We start from the raw sequence: 27,131 nt of genomic DNA on the forward strand, positions 1-27,131 counted from the left end.
TGCACCTAGCCTTTTCTTTTAAATCTGATGTGCCTGAATTTTGCAGAATTAAAAGAGACTGTTGTATCATAGAGCAGAAAATTGAGCTAGGAATCGTAATACAGTAGTTTTATTGTATACATTTGTGTGCAGTAAATACATTTGAATACACTGTGTACACATTCCATGCATGAGCTTATGTATATACTTCACCTTTTTCTGCAAATTTAATTTAGCTCATCTACTCTAAATATTGACAAGAATAAAATATGATGGTAATGAATTAGTTATCCTGATTGTTTTTAATTAGAAGTTTATAGTCATTCTGCAGATTTATGATTCTCAAACTTTCCTATAGTGATGTGCTTCTTAAATTCAGATTTCTTTCTCAATTTCTCACATTTTTCTGCAGCAACTAGGCTGCTTGGTTGTATATATTAAAATAGAAATCAAAGACAGTATAAAATAAATCAGTTTTTAATAGAGAAGATGCAGTTGCCAGGTAACGTCCTTCCATTTTATATCTGTTTATTTCCTCCCTCCGGGTACTGAACTTTACACACAGTTTTACAAAATCAAGTATTATTAAGCAAGATAGTCCACTTTTTAGTTTGGTTCTCTCCTCTTGCATCTATCCCTTTGATTTTGATAGTGGTTGCAAATTTGAATATGGGGTAGAATATACAAAATTGGCTAAGTTAATGGGACTTACGTTCCTAAGGCTGGCACTTTTAAAGATATTTAGATGTTCTTGCAACCAGTGTTGTAATGCCCGAGTCTCGTTTTCAGAAGGAGTTCAGGCACTTAGGAGCCTAAGATTTAGGAGTCTGAATCTTTCTTAACCATGGCATTTGGGCTTCTAAGAGCTTAAAGCCATTTTGAAAATGAGACTTAGGTTTTGGAACACTGAAGGCTGCAGTACAGTAACCCCCCAGTGCACGCAATTTCTATATGCACTTAACTCACATTAACATGAGTTAAGTGCAAATTGTAAGTGCTCCAGCCCCTGGTTCCCCCAGCTGGGGGAAGCAAGGAAGAAGCCCGGAGTGTAGACAACTGCTGCAGCAGGGATTCTCCACTGCTTCCCCCAGGTGGGAGAAGCTGTGTCACTGCAGCTCTCTGCCCACCCTGATCCCCCAGCTGAGTGGTGCAGTTTCTGCTGCAGTTCATTAGAAAGGTTAAAGATAGAAAGGCCTAAGTGAGTATTTGCAAAGTGCAGACATTGCCATGGGTTAACCTTAAGCATCCAACACTATGTTAAGTACAGCATTCCTCTCTGCAATGAGAACTACATAGAGGTTAACATCCTGTTGGTGAATATAACATAATTTGTGATTATGTGGCCTTGCGTGACCTTTGCCAGAGAAGTTAAGGCATCGTTATATCTTGCAAAATGTGTTCCTAGGATTCTGGGAAAATGCATTGGAAACTATTCTTTGCTGCATCACAGTGTAGGCAACTCTTTCTGCTAATCCAATTGTTAAATCATGTAGCAGTTAAGGTGGTAGTCCTCTGTGTCTGGGGAAAACATCCGATTACATGTAAATCAAGTATGTCCTTTGTTTGCCAGAGTGGAAGTAAAAATAAATGGATAAAAGCTGTTTCTAAGCCAGACTCAGAGGATCCTCTTTCTAAGAGCTATATTCAGTACAACTGTGGGCAGAGCTTTTCTGTCGATTAACTCCTCCTTCAGTCCCCACATCGGGTCTGTTATTTTCTTCCTTGTGCTGGATCTCTCGGCATCCAGTGACATCTTCAACAGAATATATTTTCAGTGCAGGTTAGTGATAACTTATAAACTAGGTTTAGTCAGCATGCATTGTAAAGTAATAATCCCACAGCAGGTGTGAACATCACTCATGTGCACTCAGAAAGTAATGAGGAGTACGCTTTTGGTTCCCTTGTGTTCTCAGTAATATTTCTGATGCAGCTACCTTGGGCTGAGGGGGGTACATTTAGAGAACAATTTGTTCGCCAGAGCTTACTGGTCACCAAAAGAACCTACATATCATTACATTAAAGCTGAGAGCAATCAGACTGTATTGTTACTTCTACCTCAGGCTAAATGGGGGTAACAGATAGATAGTCCCAAAATTGTTTATGGCTTATGAAAAGAAGAACAAGGGAAAAGCTATTTCATGAAAATGCTTTCAGAATGAGCTAAATTATATATTACTGAAGCTTCTAAATTGAAAGGGTTATCCCTTCCTCAAGGATTTAGACCACATTCTGCTGGATCAGAGGTGGTTTGTGGCTTTCCCTGGAAACATTTCTCTAACAGATGAATACAGAGCAGCAACAGAGAGTTGTGATCACTCCTTTAATATCCACTTTCTTTAGGTTGAGAATCTAGATCTGATTCAAGATTTGGCAAGACAGTCCTGCAGTTCTTATTTAATCGTGACTCCATGGTCTCACCATCCGGAGCCAGAGCACTGCTTATTAACCTGTCCCATGAGTGGGAATATTTAGAGGAAGAAGAAATAAAGGTTACTTACCTGTAATTGAGGTTCTTTGAGATGGATTCTGTGTATTTACATACCTCACCAGCCTTTCCTCTCTACGTTGGAGTCCTGTTTGCCAAAGGGCTTGGAGTTGCAGGAGAAGGAACTAAGATGAATGTAACCCTAGAACCCATGCATATCTTCACACATTTATTGAATGGAAGGGTAAAGGAGCTGCATGAGCACTCCAACGGCTACTGCCTGTACTAGCTAGAACCTTATTGTTTAGAGCATCACATTAGTGTGAATATGCGCAGCCATCTTGAAGTAGCTTGGTTACAAGTAAGTAGCCATAATTTTCGTAGCTTTTTTAACCATTTTAATTGACTTCCTCTGAACTCTTTCCAGTTTGTACATTTTTTCTCAAAGTGTTGTGTTAAAACTGGATATGCTACTCCAGCTGAGGCCTCACCAGTACTGAGTGAAACAGTTTACTTCTTGTGTCTTACAAACAACATTTGGAAGGCCGCATATCACAGGAATATGTAAATGAGGTACGGGATATTTAAATCCTTGCCTCATCTGCAATTTCGATCCCATGGATTTACATACCCCCTCCGAAAGGCATTGGAGTATGTAGACATGGCCTAAGTGTAGTACTTTGCACTTGTCTTTACTTATTGAATTTCACCATAATAGTTTCAGACTAGTTCTTCAGTTTATCAAAGTCCTTTTATATTCTAATCTAGTCCTGCAAAGTTATTCCAACCACTCTGTTTGGTGTCATCTTCAAATTTTGAACCATACTTCCTCTCAGTAAAGTCATAAAAATATTGAATACTGTAATGTCCTGACATTTGTGAGTTTAATTTTTGCAAATTCAATTATTCGTGAATGGCTACCATTTCCCGGAGCTCCGGCTGGGAGCATCGGCAGTCACAGCTTCCCCGGGGCTCCAGGCGGGGAACACTAGAGGCTGCTGCTTCCTTGGGGGCTCCAGGCAGGGAACACCAGCAGCTGCCAATTCTCTGGGGCCCCAGGGGCAGGAGCACCGGCAGCTGCAGCTTCCCCAGCACCCTGGGCAAGGAGTGCCGGCAGCTGCCACTTCAACGGGGCTCTAGGTGAGTGATATTCATCATTTGCAACATTCAGTACTCATGAGGGTTCTTAACACAGAACCCTCATGCATGTTGCAACCGTGCTGTAATACCAGACTCGTGTTCATACAACTGCACCTGAATTCTCCCATGTGGTCCCTAAGGGCACTCCCTCTAAAGAGGTCAGCTCCTTGGTGATCGCTTCTCTTGTATGCAGACCTGTGTCTCTTTACCTGCTGACTAGGAATTTTCCAGACTATTATCATGTCTATTCCCAGTAAGCTAGAAAGCCTAAATAAACCAATATCTATGCTTTGCTTTCTCTTCTGAAGGCTATGGACAACTTTAGTTGCCAGCAATTATAAGTTTCCATACAGGTCTTGTTAAGCAAACACACTTATTCTTAAGGTGGAAACATTATAGAAAGAGCATATTGGAGCAATAAATGAACTTACGGTAGCCTACCAGAGGTCATCCTGTACCAACTACAGCAAGGGTTTGATTGGTGACAGTCTGTCAGGCCTCACCACTGGATTTTTCTAGGTTTATAACAGCCTTAGCTCAGTACAAAGACCACCATGAACAGATAAGTTTTATAAAGGAAAGACTTATATTTTTCATTTTCAGATTCCAGGTACGGGTGATCAGCCCACAATGGACCTTTCCTCAGGAAATAGATTGAAGAGGCTGGACTGCTCCATAATTGAGCATGGGAATTTGCATTCACCTCCCACTAGATATTCCCCAGGAAAACATTTGATACTCTGTCCCAGATATCCATGATCACTGAACAGTGTGCCAAATGTAGTCTTTTGAAGTTCAGAATATCTCCCATGGTTCACATCCCACCTCCCTGCGTGACAGATTACAAATACAATCCTGGCATACAATAATACATAACCTTTGCATTTAATACAATGGACTCCAAACATACTTAAACTTAAATCAATAAGGGTTTACAAAGTTACCGCAACAAATTGCCATATCTATCACACCAAGACATATGGGCCGCAGTCAATGAAATCCTTCCAGATTTTAACAACATTATGCTTTTGTTCAAAATGTCCTAGTATTCTGCTCAGTATACATCCTAATATTTTGTGTGTGTTTTTTTTTTTGTTAACTGTTGCACATTCTGATCTATTCAGAGTCTTATACCGCATTCATCTCTGGCACACTTGTCAAAGCAGAACTATTCCTGGATTTTTCTGCAGTGACACCTTTTTTATTTTTCTCCCTGAAAGGTTACAGCTGATATAGAATATAGCCGTGTTTGCTAGTAGTTAAATGACCTCTAGTAAGCAATACTTTTCATTTGTCATACTGAAATTCATCTTCCCATTCATCTTGGTTTTCTATGTGTATTATTCTTTCCTCAGAATCATTCTTTAAAGAGAAAATTTGGGTTGATCATTTGCAAATTTTGCTGCTTCTCTTTTGTACCTCTTTTTTAGAAAGTTGGTAAATGTTAAATACCATCAGGCCTGCTACATATTCAAGATGGGAGATTCCTGTGTTTAATTTCCATTTTCTGAAGGCTGAAGTAAACTTGGGTACTTTGCCAATTTCAATGCTGATTTTGCTAGGCCATCTTTAAAGGTCATGCTGTGTTAAGTAGCTGAAGTTCAAAGTATAAGTTTTTAGAAATGTGTTTTTTTAATGTCTAAACACTATAAATAAAAGAAATGTCAAATATTTAAGATGATAAATGAAAAAAAACCTGGAAGGAAGACTATGAATGTTCTCATTTACAGTGAATAATAGAAACAAATAGAACTATGAAGTTTGAAAAGTTAGCAAAGTATCCTTTGCCTTATCCTTTCCTTTCATACAATAAGGCAAGGAGTGCAGTGATGATCTTCTGTTTGTTCTAAGATTCCTGTACAGGAATTCCTGTTTAAGAATGATATTTAAACATGAAGCTTAATCTCTTAACTGCCAGGCATTTGGTAAGTTCACAGTTGGTATTGACCCAAAGATATTTTTGCATCAGAGCGAAAAAACATAGGCTGTGTCTACACTACCACCCTCCTTTGAAGGAAGGATGGTAATTAGGGTGTTGGGAGTTTACTAATGAAGTGCTACTTTTGAGGGTTAAAGGGACTTTGAAGTTGCCCCAGCACGTCAAAGTACTAGTGGGTGAGCCACGGCTAGACGCGAGCCGGTACTTCGAAGTTTAAAACTTCAGAATTGCCACAGGGGGTAATTTGCTTAATGAAGTGCTACATATGCAGCTCAGCACTTCATTAGTAAACTCCCAACACCCTAATTACCATCCTTCCTTCGAAGGAGGGTGGTAGTGTAGACAAGCCCATAATGTTATGTTTCTATAGCTGAGCAGGGCAACTGTGGAGGAAAACTATGCTACTAGTTTTATTTCTAAAGATTTGGTAATTGAAGGCTAAGCAGGTTGGACAAGTTTGTCAGTTATAACGGTGTCCCAAACACTATCTCCATTGCGTAGCAAGTAGCAAGATTTCAAAAATTTAGCTTCCACTGAAAGTCAGAGAGACTTGGGCTCCTGAATCATGTTTTTTACTCATACTGGCCGTGTCTACACGTGCCCCAAACTTCAAAATGGCCACGCAAATGGCCATTTCGAAGTTTACTAATGAAGTGTGGAAATGCATATTCAGCGCTTCATTAGCATGCAGGCGGCAGCGGCACTTTGAAATTGATGCGGCTCGTCCCGACGGGGCTCCTTTTCGAAAGGACGCTGCCTGCTTCGAAGTCTCCTTATTCCCATCAGCTCATGGGAATAAGGGGACTTCGAAGTAGGCGGGGTCCTTTCGAAAAGGAGCCCCGTTGGGACGCGCCGCGCGGCGGCAAGAAGCGTCAATTTCGAAGCGCCGCTGCCGCCCGCATGCTAATGAAGTGCTGAATATGCATTTCCGCGCTTCATTAGTAAACTTCGAAATGGCCATTTGCATGGCCATTTCGAAGTTTGGGGAACGTGTAGACGTAGCCACTGTGTATTCTCATGCCTAAACAGACAAACCTATCATTTTGGGGAATCATTATGACATCGTAGTTTCCTGAATATGCCGTAAGATGGGTTGGTATTCCTTTCAGAACGTGTCAGAAACATTGGGCTAGAAATGTGAAAAAGAATCACATTGAAGCCCAGAGATAAAATCCTTTCCCCACTGAAGTAAATGGCAAAATGCCTATTGACTTCAGTGTCACAGGATTTCACCCTAGACCTCTTCTGTAATACAACACTGCATACTCATGTCTGTGAATACAAGGTCAAACTGAGTAATTTGGTCAGACAGTTGTTGTCTTGTAACATGATCCTCCAAACAATGTGACATTGCCTCTGTTGCTAGATCCCATCATCATATATCCTTCTTAAACTCATTTTATGAATGAAATCTGTTCTATCATGTGTGCTAGTTATATATTGTCATAAAGAGTTTGTATAGTATGTGATTCAGGTACGTTAAAGTTTGTCTGTGGCAACACATACCCAACAACAGTCTCTGACGTTCTTAGGTTTCCACATAACTATTTTTCCAACACAGTAAACCCTCTATATAGTGGACCCCTTTTTACTGGATGTCGGTAATAATAGATGTCCACTAGTCTCCCCCCAAAGAAAGTAGAGTACCGTACTGTACTTGGTAGTGCTGTAAATGGTGACTCACCAGAGATGCCATCTGTCCCTCCTGTGGCTGAGACCACCACAGCCGCTGCTGCCGTCTCCCTCCCCCGCCCCCATGACTGAGACTGCTGCAGCCATGGGATCCCTGGCCATGGCTGGGTTTGCCACATGTGCATGGACCTTGGTCGCATCTTGGAAATCATGTGCTGCTCTCCTCCCCCACCCCCACACCATGGCTGATAGCCGTGGCAGTGATCCCAGCTGTCCAGCTGTGTGTTGGGGGGAAAGGGGGCAGGGCCAGGAGAGTACATGGCAGCCACAGCTCAGAGCCAGAGGAGCCATCATGCTCAGGGCAGAGTGCAGATGGCTCGGAACCGAAGGAGCCACCATGCTGTGGTGGAACTGGGAACAGCTGGGAAGGTCAGTGAGTAAACCCTCGGCTATAATGGACTTTCAGTTTTACTGGATACCCCTCCCCCCATTATTCCATTAGATTGAGGGTTTACTGTACAACTGTTAAAATGTTAAATGAGGGTCAGTGGGTCATTCAAAAATCTTACTATCTTGCGTGCTTACAATGCATTATACACTTTTGTTAGTGTTTTATTTGCTATTCTTCTTCACAGAAAGTAGGTAAAATTTCCTATCTGATTTTTCTTACAAGTACAAATTGTTAAAACAGTTTTTAAGCAGGATTGGGGATTTTGAAACAAAAATACATGTAATGTGGCATTATGCACTAGCTAGTTATTTACAGCATCTGAAATATTCTTGTGAAGGCTAGCAAGTGGACTGAGCACCAAACTTTTGTTTGCAAAATGTATTGCCTATCTCAGCTGAAAAGCTCTGTGAGTTGTCTGCATACTTCTTCCAGCTGTTGGAAACATTTTAGTCAGTGACAAATTCGGAACCCGATATTTTCAGTGTCATGCTAGCTTAGCTGCAGTGAAACAGCTTGTATCCCATATGTTCAGCTAAACACAGTGTGTATGTGTGTTATAAACTCATGACAGAGAAGGCAATTACACTTCTGAGCTATTTTGAAGATTCTGTATACTTTCTAATTTTACTGTGGTTGAATAAAATGGTATCTTCCAAATTCAAACCTTTATTTTTATATGTCATGACTACTAAAGCCCCACTGCCTTGTGGGTTATCCTGGGACGGAGCAAGGCTAAGGGAGTAAACCCTGACAGAAAATCCGGAGGGGAGCCCTAAGGTGGTTCTGTGCTAACTTCTGGCAGTGACCCGGCAACTCCTGCAGCTGAGCTGGTACCAGACGCAGAGGTTATCCTCTCCTTTGGATTATATCAGTAAAGCCGAGAGGGGAACACTGGTGTCTGGGCAGCCCAGGGTCCCAAAAAATTGCCCAGGCTCGCACCTGGAGAGGTACCCCAGCATTGCTTAACAGCGTTGAACCAGCATTGACTACTAAAACCATGAGTCCTTTGGATACTTGTATTTTCTATCATAAAATGCCTAAATTTGAGCAACTTATACAGGGGAAATACCAAAAGAAACCCAGCACAGTAGCATTTCACTTCAAAAAGAGGAACTACATAAAAATGATGAGGCGAGTTAAATGGAAATTAGAAGGACCAGTCGCAAGAATGAAAAGCCTACAAGCTGCATGGAAACTTTTTTTATAAAAACATAATAGGGGCTCAAACTATATTTATATCCCAATTTATAAAAACAGCAGAAGGATCAAAACTCATTCTGCCAGGGCTAAGAAACAGATTAAAAAAATGATGATTAGAGACAAAAAGACAACTTTTTAAAATTGGAAATCAAATCCATCTGAGGAAGCTAGAATCTATCAAGTCAAGTGTACAAATATAATTAGGCAGTGGAAAAAAATAAGTTGAAGAGCAATTAGCAAAAGAGACAAAAACAATAGCAATTTTTTAAGTGCAACAGAAGCAGAAAGACTGCTAAAGAATCACTGCGGCTAGTGGACAGTCAAGGTGCAAAGGAGCATTCAAGAAAGACAAGCAGATGTAAGGGAGTTTCACATACCTGAGCCATTCTTTTTAGGTGGCAAATCTGAGGAACTGTTCCAGATTGAGACATAAGTGGAGAAGGGTTTGAAACAGATTGATAAATTAAACCGTAATAGGTCACCAGGACCAATGATATTCACACAAGAGTTCTGAAAGAATTCAAATGTGAACTACTCATTGGGGTATGTAACTTGTTGCGTAAATCAGCCTCTGTGCTAGATGATTGTTGTATGGCTAAAGTAATGTTGATTTTTTTTACGGGTCCAGAACTGCTTCTGGCAATCATAGGGCAGTAATCCTGTCTTCAGTATCCGGCAAATTGGTTGAAACTATAGAACAGAATTATGAGCTACATAGATGAACATAATATGTTGTGGAATAGTTAACATGGCTTTTGTAAAGGGAAATTCTTCACTAATGTATTTTCAGAAACCTTTTGACAAGGTCCGTCTTCAAAGTCTCTTAAGCAAAGTAGGCAGACGTGGGATAAGAGGGCAGGTCTTCTCATGGATCAGTAATTGGTTAAAAGATAGGAAACAATGGGTAGGAATAAATGGTCCTGTTTTCACAGTGGAAAGAAGTAAAGAGTGGCACTATCTGTACTGGAACTAATGGTGTTCAGCCTATTCATAAGTGATCTAGGACACAGTAGACAATGAGGAGGCAAAGTTGCAGACAAAACAAAATTACTCAAAATAATTAAGTCCAAAGCTGACTGTGAAGAGCTCGGAAGCGATCTCACAGAACTGCATGACTGGGCAACAAAATGGTAAATGAAAATCTGTTTTGATAAGTATTGAAATGTTGGAAAACATAACCCCATTTGTACATGTAAGTAATGGAGTGTAGATTAGCTGCCACTGTATCAGAAAGAAATTGTGGGGTTGTGGTTAGTTTTCTGAAAACATCTGCTTAAGGTGCAACAGCAATCAGTAAAACTAACAGAAGGTTAGGAACCATTAGGAAAAGAATGGATAATAATACACAGAAAAGATCATACTGCCATTGTATAAATCTGTAGTGTACTTACAGCTCAAAAAAAGATACATTAGAATTGGAAAAAGTGCAGAGGAAAACAAAAATTATTAGGGGTTGTTTGTCTGGCTACAGGGGTATGGAAGAGTTTCCGTCTGAGGAGACTTAAGGAGACTGGGATTATTCATTTTAGGAAAGAAATGACTCAGAGGAGTTATGACAGAGGTATATAAAACTGTGTATGAATACTCCTGAGAGAATTCTGCACCAAAAAAAAAATCAGCACACACATTTTAAACTTCTCCAAATTTTTCAGAAGATAAATGTGGATGCTCTAGCATGACACAGGCCACCGGCTACACAGAAATGGGAGATCACCCTTTAGCTCTCCCTGCTACCACAGAACACAGGCTCCGTGGTGAAGCTGCACCCAATTCTGACACAGCACAAGGGCCAGGCCTGCCTTTCTATGCTTGGAATACCAAATGTGCAGAGGATCCAAGTGTGGACAGGGTTAGTATGAAGTGAGAAGGTTTTTTGTGGGGAAATCTGGGTGCAGGTTGCTCGGGAGGGAGTCCAGGTACGGGTGAAGAGGGAGCTGGATGCACAGGCGCTTGTTATGAGGGGGTGTTTTGGGTGTATGGGCAATGGGACTTTGGGGAAGGTCTAGGTGAAGATTGGGGCTCAGCAAGGGGTGTCTCAATATGGGGGTCTGGTGTTTGGTGGAGTGGGGCTCTCAGCAGGAAGATCCAGATCCTGGAGTTGTGGGGTTTGGTGGGGTGGCAATCCAGACGTAGCTGACTGGAGCTCAGAGGGGTGAGGTCCAAGTGGTGGTGGCTCATCCAGATGATCAAGGTGCATAGGGGATGAGAATCATTGTTGTAAGGTTTGAGTACAGTGGTTAAGGTTTGGTCTGGGTGAAGAGATGGAGGTTTGGATGGGGAGGGTGGGATTAGAGCTCAGTGGGGTGTTGGTTCAGATTCAGGGAGCTCCATAGAGGCTACAAGGTGTGGGTGGGTGAGGCTCAGTGTGTTGGGGTGTCTGGGTATAAAGTGATTGATGGATGCAGAGGGGGTGGATCTCATTTGGCAGCAGGTGGGTCTAACCCAGTCCTGGCTGAGACATTCTCATGCCTTTTATTTACCTCTCTGAGAGCTGTTCCAAGCTCCCAAAAAGACATACCAACAGTGTTGTTTAACCATAGAATCATAGAATGCTAGGACTGGAAGGGACCTTGAGAGGTCATTGAGTCCAGCCCTCTGCCCTCATGGCAGGACCAAGTACTGCCAACTCTCCTCCATTGTTTTTCCCCTCAGTCTTGCTCCCCATGGGACCCTACCTATCAGATCTCTGAGGTTACCAAAATCCACCTTCCTGAAATCCATTGTCTCTGTTTTGCTCTTCTCCCTTCTACCCTTCTTTAAAATTGTGAACTCTATGATTTTATGATCACTTTCACCCAAGCTGCCTTCCACTTTCAGATTCTCAATCAGTTCATCCCTATTTGGTAAAATCAAATCTACGACAGCTTCCCCTCCCCAGGTAGGTTTTTCAACCTTCTGAAATAAAAATTTGTCTCCAGTGCAGTCCAAGAACTTGTTGGATAGTCTCTGTGTTGCTGTGTTGGTTTCCCAACATATATTTGGATTGTTGAAGTCCCCCATCACCACCAAATCCTGGGCCCTGGATGATTTTGTTAGTTGCTTATAAAAAGCCTTATCCACCTCTTCCACCTGGGTAGGTGGCCTGTAGTAGACTCCTACCAGGACATCACCCTTGTTTCTTACCCCTTCTAGCTTAATCTAGAGGCTCTCAACACATCCATTTCCTATGTCCATATGCACCTCAGTCCAAGTGTATACATTTTTAATATATAAAGCAGCACCTCCTCCCTTTTTCCCATCTATCCTTCCTGAGCAAGCTGTACCCTTCCATACCAACATTCCTGTCATGTGTATTATCCCACCAAGTTTCTGTGATGCCAACACTGTCATAGTTATATTTATTTATTAGCACTTCCAGTTCTTCCTGCTTATTACTCATACTTTTTGCATTTGTATATAGGCATCTAAGATATTGATTTGATCTTGCCTCCCAGTTTTGCCCTGACACTCCTTTTTCTCTGCCATGATAGCTTGTACTCCCTCCCATTTCCAACCCATCTCCCAGGTCTATATCTTCTCTGCTTACCCGTGGGCTTTGCTCCCTTGTCCCTGTCAAACCTAGGTTAAAGCCCTCCTCACTAGGTCAGCCAGTCTGTGTCCAAATAGGGTCTTCTCTCTCCTTGAAAGGTGAGCGCCATCTCTGCCTAGCAGTCCTTCCTGGAATAGCATCCCGTGGTTGAGGTAGCATCCTGGTGACACCATTTACGCAGCCAGGCATTCACCTCCAGGATGCACCTGCCTAAGAGGCACGTGAATCTCTTGCAGCGTCTCTTTGCTTCCCTATGAGAAAGTGGTATTTCTGCAAGGTACATGAATTCTGCAGCTGTGTAATGGTGCAGAATTCCCTTAGGAAAAGTATTATCACATTGCTGTTATGAACGTTAACTGGTTCATTGACTGACCAATGTCCTGAATGCTCTTGCACAAGGTATTTGGTAATTGTATAGTATCCACATTTATTGTTGTCACTTGAGCAGAGCATCCCACTTTGAGGGATAGTTTTGAAGCTGTTCTTTTCCTGAAAGGATGCATCAAAGTTTATAGACATAATTTCTGTATTTAGTACTCATTTAAAAATTCAGACTTCACTTTCTGCTATGCTCACTTGTGGAAAATGCATAAACATATTGGTGGGATACTTCATCTATCTATTGTTGTATTAGTTTAGATGTAGTAAAAGAGTCCAGAGAGTTAAGGATGTTGAAAAGACCCTTTCACTATCCATCCTCAAACAGGGTCAAAGAAAGTGTACACAGGCCTCAGCTTTCTTGGTACCATAAAGAAGCATTAGGAAAGTTATGCAAAGATTAGAAATCTATTGCTTGAAGCATCCAAAAGAAACATAAGTTCAATTAGGCAAGAAACTTGAAATTGAATGAATATGTAAAATAAACATAGTCAACAGCTATTAAAATGGCTCTTTGGAAGAATTTAATATTAATTAAAGTCTCTTATTTAGTCACACAGTACTTCCCGGTGGGGAATAAAGGGTTACTTTTTTGTTAAATTCTGAATCAGTAAGAATGGTTACTTTCCTGGTTTAAAAAAAATAAATAAAAGCAGATAAAAAGAAAGAGGGGAAAATGGATACTAAAGATAGAGGAAATGCCCCTTTTGCTGATATTCTCGGGATACAGGGCAGCTCATCGGTCACGAATGAAACTTTCGACTGTCACCTCTCACTCTGGAAGTTTGTTTACCCTTGCAGTCAGGATATCATCTAGTAGATCTGATCTGGATTTCCTCTTTCACTAGTCCTTCCCAAGTAGAGTGCAGTTGGATGGGACATCTCATCTTGCTGTCCTGTAGTTGCACAGGACAGTTGATTTCAGGATCAGGTGAAAAGCTGAGAGAGAGAGCCAAGAAAAAGAAATATGGGAAATAGAAAAGAGCACACAAAAATGGAAAATGCAGAGCAAATCTCACAGGTCAAGGCCCCTTCTGCTACAGTGAAGATGGTCAGGCATCTCCACTGGAGAATCGGTGTCTGATGTCACAGCAGTAGTTCTTCCCACAGTGATGGAAAACAAATGTTTCTTTTATCTCCCCAAATTTGTTTTTGAAGGCCCCCCAAAAAGGAATGATGGAATATCACTCATTTCATTATTTTATCCACCAACTAGACATCTTTTTGGACATACCAAGTTTGGTTAATTGGTTTCCAATCCTCATTTTTTTTTTTTTTTTTACTATACATAGTTTTAACATATTCCTTGTGTAGTATGAGTAGATTCTTTGTTTAAATTAATTGAGTCTGTTTCTTTCTCTCATATTGTCTTGAACAGTTTTATATAGCAAATCTTTATGACAGTTTATGAACCTTTACCTGCTTTTTCACTGGTTGGGCTCATAATTAAAGTATTTGCAGTTATTACAATTATGTTAATAAAAATGAGGACTTTGGAAGTACTCTTCCCTTGGTATCTCATTATAATAGAGGTCATGACAATTTTACAGCACTTACAAACTGAGCCTTACCACAGAGTTATTTTTGGAATGTCATTTATTTCAAGCTGTTTATGCAACTGAAGGAAACTTAAAGGGTTAAGTTAATTTCTGATAGTACTTAATGCTGTGTGTCAGTTTGATTCTATAAACTAACTTTTATACACAGAATCTTGAGTGTAACTGACTAATCATGTAACAACAGCTTTTTGGAACAGATTGATTGTAAAAACAAAAAACTCTCCAATCACAAATTGTAATTAATAGCCAACAAGTGACTAAAACCCTCAATTACGCTTTCCAGTAATATAATTATCTCCAACAATCTGGAAGCTGAAAAAGAGAAATTTTATAAACTACAATATGAGAGATATATAATCCATTTTGTCCAAGAGTGCACAAAATATAGAAAATCTTGTTTGAGTGGCCTATCTTGTGACCTATCATATTTTGCATCATATATTATTTTTGGGTGGCAAGTTAGAATAAAATGCTGAAAAGGAAATGAGAGAGATTTACAAGCCTTCTGAAAATATGAAACAAAACAGCATTTGATCTGACTCTAGCCTCAGTCATGCAATATCTGTACAGTAAACTCTTCCATGCCTGGCAGCCCCGAGACTGGGAGGTTGCCGGATATTCATATATATTCCAGATAATAGAGAGGTATATCTAGCAATGCATAACACTAAAGAAAAACAAGATTAGATAGTAAGAAACAAACAAAAATGTATGCAGAATACTTTATTTACCAACAACAGTAGTACTGAACACTTTAAACTTATACTGTATTTGCTGTATTTATTTGTATTTATTTTCACTATACTGTAGTTATGGAAAATGTAACTAAAATTTACTTCGGGTTAAAATGCCTGTTATTTGGGAGTTCTTCTTCGAGTGTCCCCGTGGGTGCTCCACCATAGGTGACGGCTTGGCCGGCGCCGCAGATCGGATCTTCCAAGCAGTTTCTGCCGGACCGCGCATGCGCCGGTACGCGCCGCTCCCTGGCGCGCTCCTGGCCATGTGCGCGATCCGGTCCCCGCCAGTTCCTCTCAACCGCCGTCGGCTGCAGACGGAATCCGACTAGGCTAAAGCCACATAGCGTATTCAACGACTTTATTTGTTTTTCTCTTTAAAGTTTTTCAGTTCTTAGGATACCATAAGTAACCGGTTGTTATTTTGCAAAAAAAAAAAAAAAAAAAAAAAACAAACAACAAACAAGCTACGGAGGGACAGCTCAAGCCAGTCCCAGTAACCAGCGCCGGAGGCCGGGAGCTAGGGCCATCAGCCCTCCTGCGGAGGCAGGCCATCGGACGGGGAAACAGCACAAAGAAGTGCTAAGTACCCACAAGCAAACTCAAAGACTCACCAACAATGTCCGCCTCAGGCTTTAAAAAATGTGAGTCCTGCCGAGAGGCGATGCCAGTGTCCGATGGGCACAGTCTATGCATAAGGTGCCTGGGGGAGTCCCATGTGGCACAAAAATGCGCCTTCTGTGCAAAGTTAACGACCAGAGCACGGAGAGACAGGGAGATGAGAATTAAACTGCTGCTTCTTGACAAGGCCCTCCAGCCAGACGTGCTGGAGCGGCCGCAGCAGGAGGGACCCTCCGGGGCCCTTAGAAGGAAAGCTGCCTCCCTCACTCCATCTGCGCAAAAACGGAGGAAAGTTTCTCCAACCCGATCCCTGCCGGCAGTAACAGTGAGCGGGACGGGAGGAGCGAGCAGCCCCCAGCCGCAGCAACAGCTGATCAGCGGCGGCACGGAGAGCCACGTGGAAGCGGCTCAGCCTCCGATGATCAGCCAGCCGCCCCGCACCGCAGGCAGGGCGGCGGCTAAGCAAGCGCCGGTACCAGCGGCACCGCAGACAGCGGCACCGATCCCCGGGGAACCGGCGGTGCAGGGCGCGCAGGCACGTAGCCTGCAGGCGCACAAGGACTCCGCACGTGTGGCACCGCCCTCGAGCGTGCCTAGCACGGTGCCGACGGGGCCGGGATCCCCCGCCCATCAGGGGGCGGAGTTACCTCCTCAAGGGAGGGGGAAGGCTGCACACAAGAGGAGGCATTGCAGCCCCTCTCCAGACAGGGCTGTGGAGCTCTTCTCTCACAGCCCTCCGCTCATGTTGCAGACTCCAACCAGAAGGCAGGGGCCCCCCCTAGCCTACCCGGAGCCCCCTTCTCCTTTCCTGCAATCAGCCTCCCCATGGCTGGCACCCCCCTCGCCCTTCCTGGGATTTGAATCGCTGGACTATTATGCAAAATCGCTCTCTCCAGTGTCTCGACAATCCCCCTCTCCCAGACACACAGGGTACGTGCAAAGGGAATGGTCAAGGTCACCTTCCCAGGAACAGTGCCTATACTACCATGGTCGTCCCTTCCACGCGGGGCATGGACACCATCGGCAATCTACCAGGGGGAGATCCCCACATATTACCTCGTACCCCCGAGGGCAATCGCGATCGGGGACGGAGACTCAAGCATCCCAGGGGGGGCTGGCCGTGGACCCACGAGATTTTCCCTCGCAAACCTCCAGCGAGAGGGCGCACCATCACCATCAAGAACCGGAAGGGTCCAAAGAAATGTACCCCAGCGGTTCCTCGTTTTCCTCCCCGGATGAGGCCACGGCCTTAGGGGACGTCCATCCCAAGGACGATCTCAAACAGTTTCAGGAGCTGTTTAAGAGGGTAGCTTTCACGCAAGGCATCCAGACAGCACAAGTGCAAGAGAAACATCATAAGCTCCTTAAAAATTTGAGCTCCCCGGCCTCCTCCAGAGTAGCAATCCCGCTTGATGAAGCGATCTTGGAGTCCGCCACTACCATATGGCAGACCCCGGCAACTATTCCGCCTGTCCAAAAGAGAGCGGATAAGAAATACTTCGTGCCGGCGAAGGGCATGGAGTTCTTGTTTAGCCACCCCCAGCCAAACTCCTTGGTGGTGGAGTCCTCGCAGCAAAGATTAAAAACATCTCAATTTAAAACAGGGGGAATGGACAGAGATGCCAAGAAGCTAGAGCTGTTCGGCAGAAAGGTCTACTCCTCCTCCACTTTAACCTTGCGAATGGCAAATTATGCAGCGCACTTGGCGAACCATAATTTCGACAACTACGCCAGATTAACTTCCCTCATGGACTCGCTTCCAGAGGACAAAAAGCCGGTCCTCAAGGCCATAGTGCAAGAGGGCTACGCGGCTGCGAGGATGGAAGTTCAGATTGCTTTGGACGTTGCGGACACGGCAGCACGTTCCACAGCAACTGCAGTGGTGATGCGACGGGAGTCCTGGCTCCAGACCTCGGGCATACCGAGAGATCTGCAGGCGAAGATAATCGACCTTCCCTTCGACTTGCAGAAGCTGTTTGCTGAATCAACTGACTCGGTCCTTCATTCCAGTAAAGACTCAAGAGCCACACTCAGGACCCTGGGGATTTACACCCCTCCATACTCAAAGAAAAGGTACTACCCACAGCAAAGGCGGTACCAATACCAGCAACAGCGCCCCCAGTATCACAGGGGTTACGAGCAAGGGCGGCATCAGCAGCACCAGCAGTACAGAACCCCCAGGCGACGCTCACAACAGGGCCGTACGTCCTCGGGGCGGGGCCAAAGGCCACAAGTTTGACATACAAATCCAGGGCTGCGCCATCACCACCATTGCACAAGATCATCCGAAACGACTTTTTCACCATCGCCTCCGACCATTCTACGACCAGTGGCAAAGGATCACCACAGACAAATGGGTGCTGGAGATCATAGCCACGGGGTACGCCATCCCCTTCCAGTCGCTCCCGCCGCCGCGACCCCCGCCCAAGCCCCACCCCCAGGAGGCCTCCCATGTAGCCAGGCTCAGGCAGGAGGTGGCCCACCTAGAGTTCATAGGGGCGGTGGAAAAGGTGCCGGAGCAACTGCAAGGGAAAGGGTTCTACTCTCGGTATTTCCTGACGGAGAAAAAAACAGGAGGCTGGAGGCCCATCTTAGACCTTCGTGGCCTCAACAGGTATCTGCGCAAGCAACGTTTTCGGATGATCACTATTGCCTCCATCCTTACAGCACTGGACGATGGAGACTGGTTCGCAGCCCTCGATCTACAAGACGCGTACTTCCACATAACCATTCATCCGGCTCACCGACGTTTTCTCCGGTTCATGGTGGGCAACGAACACTTCCAATACAAGGTCCTGCCGTTTGGCCTTTCCTCGGCCCCCAGAGTCTTCACCAAGACCTTGGCAGTGGTGTCAGCCTACCTGCACAGACAGGGGGTGTTTATTTTCCCGTATCTGGACGACTGCCTGCTCAAAGGGACCTCGAAAAGGGAGGTTCTCCGCATGATACGCGTCACAGCAAACACGTTCTCCGCACTTGGCCTGGTTATCAATATGGCAAAATCAAAGATAGACCCCTCACAGGACATAGAGTTCATAGGGGCTCGCATAAACTCAGTCTCGGCGAGAGTATACCTTCCAGAGGCTCGCTTTCGAACCATCGGTTCCCTCGTGCAGGTCATCACCTTCAGCCCTACGGTGCCGGTCTTGACGTGCTTGCAGCTGCTGGGCCACATGGCAGCGGCTACGTTTGTGGTACAGAACGCCAGGTTGCACATGCGCGGCATGCAACATTGGCTGGCAAGTGTATACAAGCCGGCAGTACACACCGTTCACAGGGTGGTGTCGCCCCCACCTGGGGTGCGCGAATCCCTGCAATGGTGGGTAAACCCCGGGAACTTGCTAACAGGGGTACCCTTCCATCAGCCGCAAATATCGGTTTTCCTCACTACGGATGCCTCCCTCATAGGGTGGGGAGCGCACATGGGCGAAGAGGTGGCTCAAGGACTGTGGTCACCCACGGAACAGTCTCTGCATATCAATGTTTTAGAGCTCAGAGCAGTGTTCAACGCCTGCAAACACTTTCGAGACCGTATACAAGGCAAAGTCGTCGGGATCAGTACAGACAATACCTCCACCATGTTTTACATAAACAGGCAAGGAGGAGCTCGATCCCGTACCTTATGCGCGGAAGCAATCCGCCTATGGAACTGGTGCATCGCCCACGATATAATCCTGAGAGCCTCCTACTTGCCGGGCACGCACAACGTGAAGGCAGACCAGTTGAGCAGACGTTTTGCGCTCACCCACGAGTGGCAGATCTGTCCCGATCTACTACGGCCTATTTTCCACGCATGGGGGTTTCCCCAAATAGATCTGTTTGCCACTCAGCACAACAAACAGTGCCCACGATTCTCCTCCAGAGCAGGGCTGGGCCGGGGGTCCCTGGGGGACGCGTTCGCGATCCCGTGGGGAGGCCCCCTGCTTTACACGTTTCCCCCCGCAGTGCTGATCCACAAGGTTCTGCAAAAAGCCAGGAGAGACAAGGCCCGGATGATCCTGATAGTCCCAACATGGGATCGCCAACCATGGTTCCCCCTACTCCTGCGCCTGTCGGACCGCCCACCGATGCCTCTTCCGGTGGCGCCGGACCTGCTCACGCAAGCCCAGGGGTCCATAGTGCATCCGCACCCCCAAAGCCTGCGACTGCAAGCGTGGCTAATCCATGGCTCAGCTCCCTAGAGAGCACATGCACAGTGGAAGTACAGCAAGTCCTAGAAAGTAGCAGGAGGACTTCCACTAGGAAAACCTACAAACAAAAATGGACTCGCTTCATGGCTTGGTGTTCTACCAAGCAGCTGGCCCCCCTTTCGGTGCCTATACCTACAATTCTAGAGTATTTACTGGACCTCAAGAGAGCAGGACTCTCGCTATCCTCGTTAAAGGTCCACCTGGCCGCCATCTCGGCGTTCAGACATGAGGAGGGAGGGCACACGGTGTTCGCCCACCCTATGGTTACCAGGTTCCTCAAAGGGTTGGTAAACCTATACCCCCCTCGGAAACCGATTCCACCTTCGTGGAGCTTGGACCTGGTGCTTACCACACTCATGGGACCACCGTTCGAGCCCTTGGCCACGGTTCCCCTTCGCCTCCTTACAGTAAAGACGACCTTTCTTCTTGCAATTACGTCAGCCCGTCGGGTGAGCGAGCTTGCGGCAGTCATGGCAACGCCACCCTGCACTGTCTTTTCCAAGGAGGCGGTAACCATACGGCTGCATCCAGCCTTTGTTCCCAAAGTTTCTTCCGAGTTTCACATCAATGAACCTATTGTTCTACCCTCGTTCTATCCAAAGCCTCATAACTCCAGCGAAGAGGCGCGCCTACACCTCCTGGATGTGAGGAGGGCGCTAGCCTTCTACGTAGACAGGACCAAGTCCTTCCGAAAATCGGATAGACTCCTGGTCTCCCTCGCTCCCAAATCTAAAGGAGAAGGTCTCTCATCGCAGAGAATCTCAAAGCACATTGTATCCTGCATAAAAATGTGCTACGAGCTCAGAAAGACTCCTTTGTCGGCCACTCCCAGGGCTCATTCCACCAGGGCGGTGGCAGCATCAACAGCCTTTTTCAAGGGCGTTGCATTGAAAGACATTTGCAGAGCGGCGACCTGGTCATCCTACGACACGTTCGCCAAACATTACGCCCTTCACAGGGTATTCCAAGAGGATACCCGTCTCTCTGCAGCGGTCCTCTCGGGGACCAGCTGCACATAATCCGATTACCCACCACCTATCTGGGTTACTGCTGGGTAGTCACCTATGGTGGAGCACCCACGGGGACACTCGAAGAAGAAAGAGAAGTTACTCACCGTAGTAACGGTGGTTCTTCGAGATGTGTCCCCGTGGGTGCTCCACTTCCCGCCCATCCTCCCCGCTTCGGATCTCTGTTAGTGTTTTGCAGGGGCAACCGAGGCGGTTGGTCGAGGAACTGGCGGGGACCGGATCGCGCACATGGCCAGGAGCGCGCCAGGGAGCGGCGCGTACCGGCGCATGCGCGGTCCGGCAGAAACTGCTTGGAAGATCCGATCTGCGGCGCCGGCCAAGCCGTCACCTATGGTGGAGCACCCACGGGGACACATCTCGAAGAACCACCGTTACTACGGTGAGTAACTTGTCTTTCTGCATGATAGAATTCCAGATATGAAAGTATATGGTATTTATGAAATTTTTTTGTTCTTTTAACAAAAATGCAGTAGAGTAGCCCTTAGAGACACTTGCAAAAAATGAAATGTGTTCTTTTGAGCTCTGTGGGCTGTAAACAATCTATGAAAAGAGTTTGTTCAGTCCCAGAGCAGGACTGTAAAGGGAAGTTGGTTCCTCAGCTTCCAAAATGTTGCTATTTTTCAATCTGCTGAGATACTCAATAAATGTTCTGATGAGATGTTTGGTGTTAGAAAAGCAAAAGTTGTCTTCAAAGATAGTATGATCAAAGGGACTGAGGTGCAGTTAATAGCTGAGTCTAAAAAAGTAATTGAATCAATAGAATACAGAATATTTGTCCTAAACTGTAAATAGTAGTAGATTTCTGTAGATGATAAAATTCCTGGGGTGAAGCTACAATCATAGCCGTCATCTCTGCTTGTATAAGCACAATAGCGTAATAAATAAAAATAGTACTTTGAATACTGCTTTGCATAACTGATTATTCTTGTAGAGCTTAGGGACCTACACTAGTCCTGTGGGTCATGGGAAATTGACATTGGTTGAACTGAATGACAAAAATTGAGTATCGGTGTTCATTTTTGCTAAACACCAAATTTTTTAAATTTATTTTTCAGGGTGAAGAAATGTAAAATCTAGATTATTTTACATAATTGATTTAAAAAGGTATTTTGATTGGTTTTCTTAAAAATTATATACATGAAAGTTTTTGAACACACAATTCTTTACATTAGCTTTTTATTATAATTTTACGAAATCTGAAACTCTATTAACTAGAATTCTTCTTCAAGGAATGTCCCTTTGGGTGCTCTGCATTAGGTCTCCAGGTGCTCCTGCACCTCAAATTGGCAGGCTTGGCAGTTGGCTCATACCATTCTGAGTGGCTATTCCACATGAGCAGCCAGCTATCACCTCAATTCCTTCTCTGTCACCTTTGAATTTGGTCATAACAACAGAAGCACCCTCAGAAAACTTCTATCAATTCCTCTTTTTACATACCTTCACCGTATTTTGTTCATTTTTAACCTATGGGCTGTGGTCATGCCCAGGGTCTCCTTGACTTCATCTATCCACCTTCTCCAAAGAGGTGCACACCACAGTCGAGGATCTCCCTTTTGATGCACACAAACTCTTTGCAGACACCATGGACACAGCTCTTCACCTCTTCAAAGACTCTGGGACCATTCTCAAACCCCCAGGGTTGGTTGTACCTGCCAATTAAAAGAAACAAGGCAGAGTATACAATCAGTGTTTTCACAGTACCTCTTGTGCCCCATCCCAGTGGTGACAACAATGACATACTAGACAATGACAGACAGCAAAGCAATCCTTCTCTTGTCAATCATCCACTTCTAAGCAGATATTTTGAAGTGTTGGTCAAGGGCTTAATAGCTACACAGTCTCCATTGCGACACTCCTTAACTTCCACACCATTTGATGACCACCTAACGTCCTTCTATGCTGCCTGAACAACCATCACCTCCGACAATAATAGACTACGTGTTGTCGCGTTTTGTTTTGTTTTGTTAGGATACAGACTAACAGGGCTACCTCTCTGATTCTGTCACTAAAGTACTCAGGCCTTTCCCTTAGCTCCCTCATCTTTCAGCCATTGCTCCAGTATTTGCCCACCCTCTCACAAAATCCTTTCTCAAAGGCACACGGAACACTTACTCTTCTGTGAGAGACCCTACTCCAATGTGGGACATCACCCTAGTCTTCTGTGCCTTCATGGGCAAACCCTGCTCCTATCTTCACTTGTCAATTAAAGTCACCTTTGTAGGTGTGATTGTTTCAGCAAGAAGAGTTGCGGATGCAGCCTTACACGACATTTTTCAAAGGCAAAGTTATCCTATACCCACATCCAAAATTCATACCTAAAGTGGACTTTTCCTTCCACCATAACCAACCAGTATATTTCCTATGTTTTCCCTTAAGCCGCACACCAACAACAGGGAAGCATCCCTTCACACCTTAGGTGTCTCTATAGCCCTCGCTTTCTACATAGACATAATGAGACCATTTTGCAAGTCATCCATGCTCTTCATCTCATCAGGGAACATTCCTGAGGCAAAATTATTCTCAGGCAGCATCTCTCCAAATGTGTCTGCCTGTGTAAACAAGACCATAACTGGCAACCTCCACAAACTCTGTGCATGCATAGTACTGGAGCCATGGCCACATCAATAGTTTTTCTTAAGGATGTCCCTGTCACTGGCATCTGTAAAGCAGCTACTTGGGCATTGGCCTATACTTCCACAGAACACTGTGCACTGAAAACACACTCAGCCAGTGATACCTACTTTGGCCATTCAGTGTTACCCACAATATATGAAGCATCTTGGAAACTCCTCCTCTCCTTAAAAGGCTGCTGCCCTGTAGTCATCTAAAGCAGAGTACACACAAGGACACTCCCTGAAGAAGAAGGGAACGTTACTCACTTGTGACATAAATGAGGTTCATCGAGGTGGTTGTCCCTCTGGGTGCTACACTATCTGCCCTCCTCTCCTCTGCTTCAGAGTCTACTTCCTAATCCTCTGTGGCAGTGAAGGAAGCGAGAGGACTGTTGGCTGCACATGCAGAATAGCTGCTTAGAATGGTGCGAACTGTCTTGCGTGTGCAACCACCTGAGGGCACTGGTACCGCAGATCTCTGACTTGATGTGCAGTGGTACTCAGAAGCTTAAAGTGGAGCACCTACAGGGACAACCATCTTGAAGAACCTCAGGTACTGCAGAGGTGAGTAACATTCCCAACTAATTAAAGAAACAGATCAAAAATATTCACTTCAGCCCTCTTGGTTATAAAATGGGAAGAAATACCAACAAGTAAATGAAAACATGAAAGGTAATAGATTACTTAGGCTGCCTTATTTTTTTACTATACACATTTGCATGATGTTGACATTTACCTGTTCATCAGCCTTTTCAGTAGGAATTTCTCTACTATACCCAACAGGGCTGCATGTCTTGTCTCAAAATACATGCCTTAAACATTTTAGCTCGGAAATCTAAGAATTCTACTGGAAACATAGACCTGGACTTTGACTTTTTTGTTCAAATGTGCATCTAATTATAGTTGTGGTGTACAACTTTTGGGAACAAATGGCATATCTTGGTTGGTTGCTGCCACCCAGCCTATACAAACCAAAATTTAGATTTGTGCATAAAAGTGCTTGTTCACAGAGCAAGATTTCAGCATTAATACAGGTTGCACCTAACAGGTCCTGAACAAGAGAATTTGCTGAATTGGTGAGGTCCAGAGCTTCTGCCCAAAGGTGGCCTGTACTTCCTGGACTGCTGTGGCCCCTGCCTCCAGCTTCCCTCCCCCAGGACTCTGGCCCTAACTTGGGCTATTGGCGGTGCCACAGGGCTCCAGCCCCAACTGTGGGTTGCTGCGGGGCTTTCAGGGGCAGGTGGGAACTCCAGTTCTGGCCCCTGCACTGCTACGGGGCAGGCAGGGTCTCTAGCTCTGTTCTCTGGCCCCATGGGGCATATGGGGGCTCCGGCTCTATCTCTCCACACTGTCGTGGGATAGGTGTAGTCTCCAGGCCCAGGCCCAGGCCCAGCCCCACCCAAGAGACTGGGTGCCACTCCAGCTCTGGTCTGGCCTGTGGATCCTCAGGTATCAGTAGTACCAGCCCCAGTACTCTGTCACTGTGGAATATCCATGGTCCTCACGGACCACAGATAATCCCAGAAAAGAGAGTACTGAATGAGAGGTGCAACCTTATTCTGTAGTAAGAATTATTGTGTTCAATTACATGTCTTCTGGTCACCATATGTTTGAGCTTTATTCATTATTCTAATTAAACTGAAAGTTCTAAGGTATGGGTCATGTGCTTATGTGTATTTCCATTATAAGCATGCTTCAGTGTTCAATAAATAGTATGTCTGTTGTATTTGTAAAGGAAGGGAATCCCAGAAAACTGAACACAGTTGAATTTGAGTTACTTCATAGCTGGATTTCCCCATAAACTTTGTTCAGCTACGAGCAGTGGGAAAACCCTTGTATCTCTTCTTTATACAGTAGAATCTCAGAGTAGCAAACAAGCAGGGAGTAGCGGTTGTAATTCTGAGCAAACTGTTGTGGTTATTCCTTCAAAAGTTTACAACTGAACTTTAATTTAATACAGCTTTGAAACTTTGCTATGCAGAAAAAATTTTGCTTTTAAGCATTCCAAGTTAAATGAAACAAACACAGAAACAGGTTTCTCATCTCAATTTTTTTTAATTTCTCTTTTTTTGGTAGTTTATGTTTAACACAGGACTGTGACATATCATTTGTCTCTGCTGCTGCCTGATTGCCTGCTTCCAGTTCCAAATGCCATTTGTAATTGACCAGTCAGTTCATAACTCTAGTTAATTATAACTCTGAGCTGCTACTGTACACTTTAGTCCTTGTCAGTTCTTATAGTTCAGTGTACAGTATTTACATATGCCAAATAATGCACCTATACCCCAATTCTTAAAACTCTTCTGTTGTGACTCCACGTGGTAGGCATAAGCACTATCCCCCTCGGAAAGGTGTTTTCAGGATTAGACCTTAAACTAGTTAAGTCTATGGGTAAATCTTTGTTGAGAGACTATAGGGGATACAAATTATTTTCAGAGAGCTATGTCAGTCTGGATCTTCACAAATAATAAACAGTGCTGTGGCACCTTAGAGGCTAACATATTTATTAGGTCATGGGCTTTCGTGGGTACAACCCACTTCCTCAGGTGGAATAGAAAAACCGAATTCATTGTTTATCTAGTATAGTTTACATAGTCCCCCATGTTTTCAAGAATTTTGCTTGTTTTTGTTTTTAATGCTCAGAGCATGTTGACCTGAGTGAGGCCTGGTGTTTGATTTAAGGAATTTGAGGGGGTAGTGTTTGTTCTCTCTTGTAATAATCCAATAATTCTGACTTCACGTTCTGATTGCTGCTATGGAACTTTGGCTGTGCACTATTATAATATTAACAGCTACAATTCATCTTTGGGATTTTCTGAACATTAACATTGTATATGTTTATGTATGTACATAAATGAGACTTGTTACAAGATACCTTTCAACCAGTCTACTCAATAAAGGTCTTCATGTAACAAGTCTCATATGGCTCTCGGGACATTTCAGGTCACTTTAAAGATTTAGCAAGGGGTTCATAACAAGGTTGGCAAAACCCATTTCTGGGTGTTATTGTGAACATGTTACTCTGTGCTGCCTGATGCAATGACTGTAATATGCATCTTTCAGTGTGGCAAGTGTTCTGGCTGCCATTATGCTAATGCGGTGCTGCATATTCATGGACTCATTAGCAGATTTCAGTTAGATTCATTATCATGCCCCTTTTGAAGTTCTGGGGCTAGTGTAGACACAGCCTTGGAGTAGAGCCCGGGGATCAGTGGATACTAATGTCTCTCCTCAGGTATCCACGTCCACAGGTAGACAATATATCTGTGCAGAGTTCTGAATGTTTGACCAAAGGAGGAGACCACTGATAATAACAATAGCCTTATTATGCAGCAGGCCACTTGAATCTAAGCACAACCTTAAGTTGTGTGGGACAAAAAGATTCTATGTATTTTAATAAGATTTAATGTCACCCGTATTGATTTATATTTTAAGTTCAGCTTGTATGTATTTACATAGGTTGTTTCTGTATACAGAATTGTGTGTTTATACATATGTAAATTAAAATGGTGTAAACATTATTACAAAATGCTAAAGAATTGGTTGTTCACTGAGTGTACTGAAGAAGGCCACGGGCCTTAGGAAATGCTCTCGTAGGCTGCATGCTGGGTTACAGTAATACATTGTGGGTTTGGCATGTCTAGAGCCCTCCTAATTCTATATCTGTATATGTCATATTGAGAAATTAATGTTAAGACATATGTTTTTAATTTA

The 27,131-nt window shown here is 44.3% G+C and overlaps 1 protein-coding gene across 2 annotated transcripts in view; it reads left to right on the forward strand.

The window, feature by feature from the left end:
* The window catches only part of ESYT2 (extended synaptotagmin 2), a 158,510-nt gene that overhangs the window by 66,148 nt on the left and 65,231 nt on the right, over positions 1 to 27,131 (forward strand). The gene's annotated exons all lie outside the window — the stretch shown is intronic.

Source organism: Carettochelys insculpta, chromosome 2 (genome assembly GCF_033958435.1).
Source record: "Carettochelys insculpta isolate YL-2023 chromosome 2, ASM3395843v1, whole genome shotgun sequence".
NCBI classification, from domain to species: Eukaryota; Metazoa; Chordata; order Testudines; family Carettochelyidae; genus Carettochelys; species Carettochelys insculpta.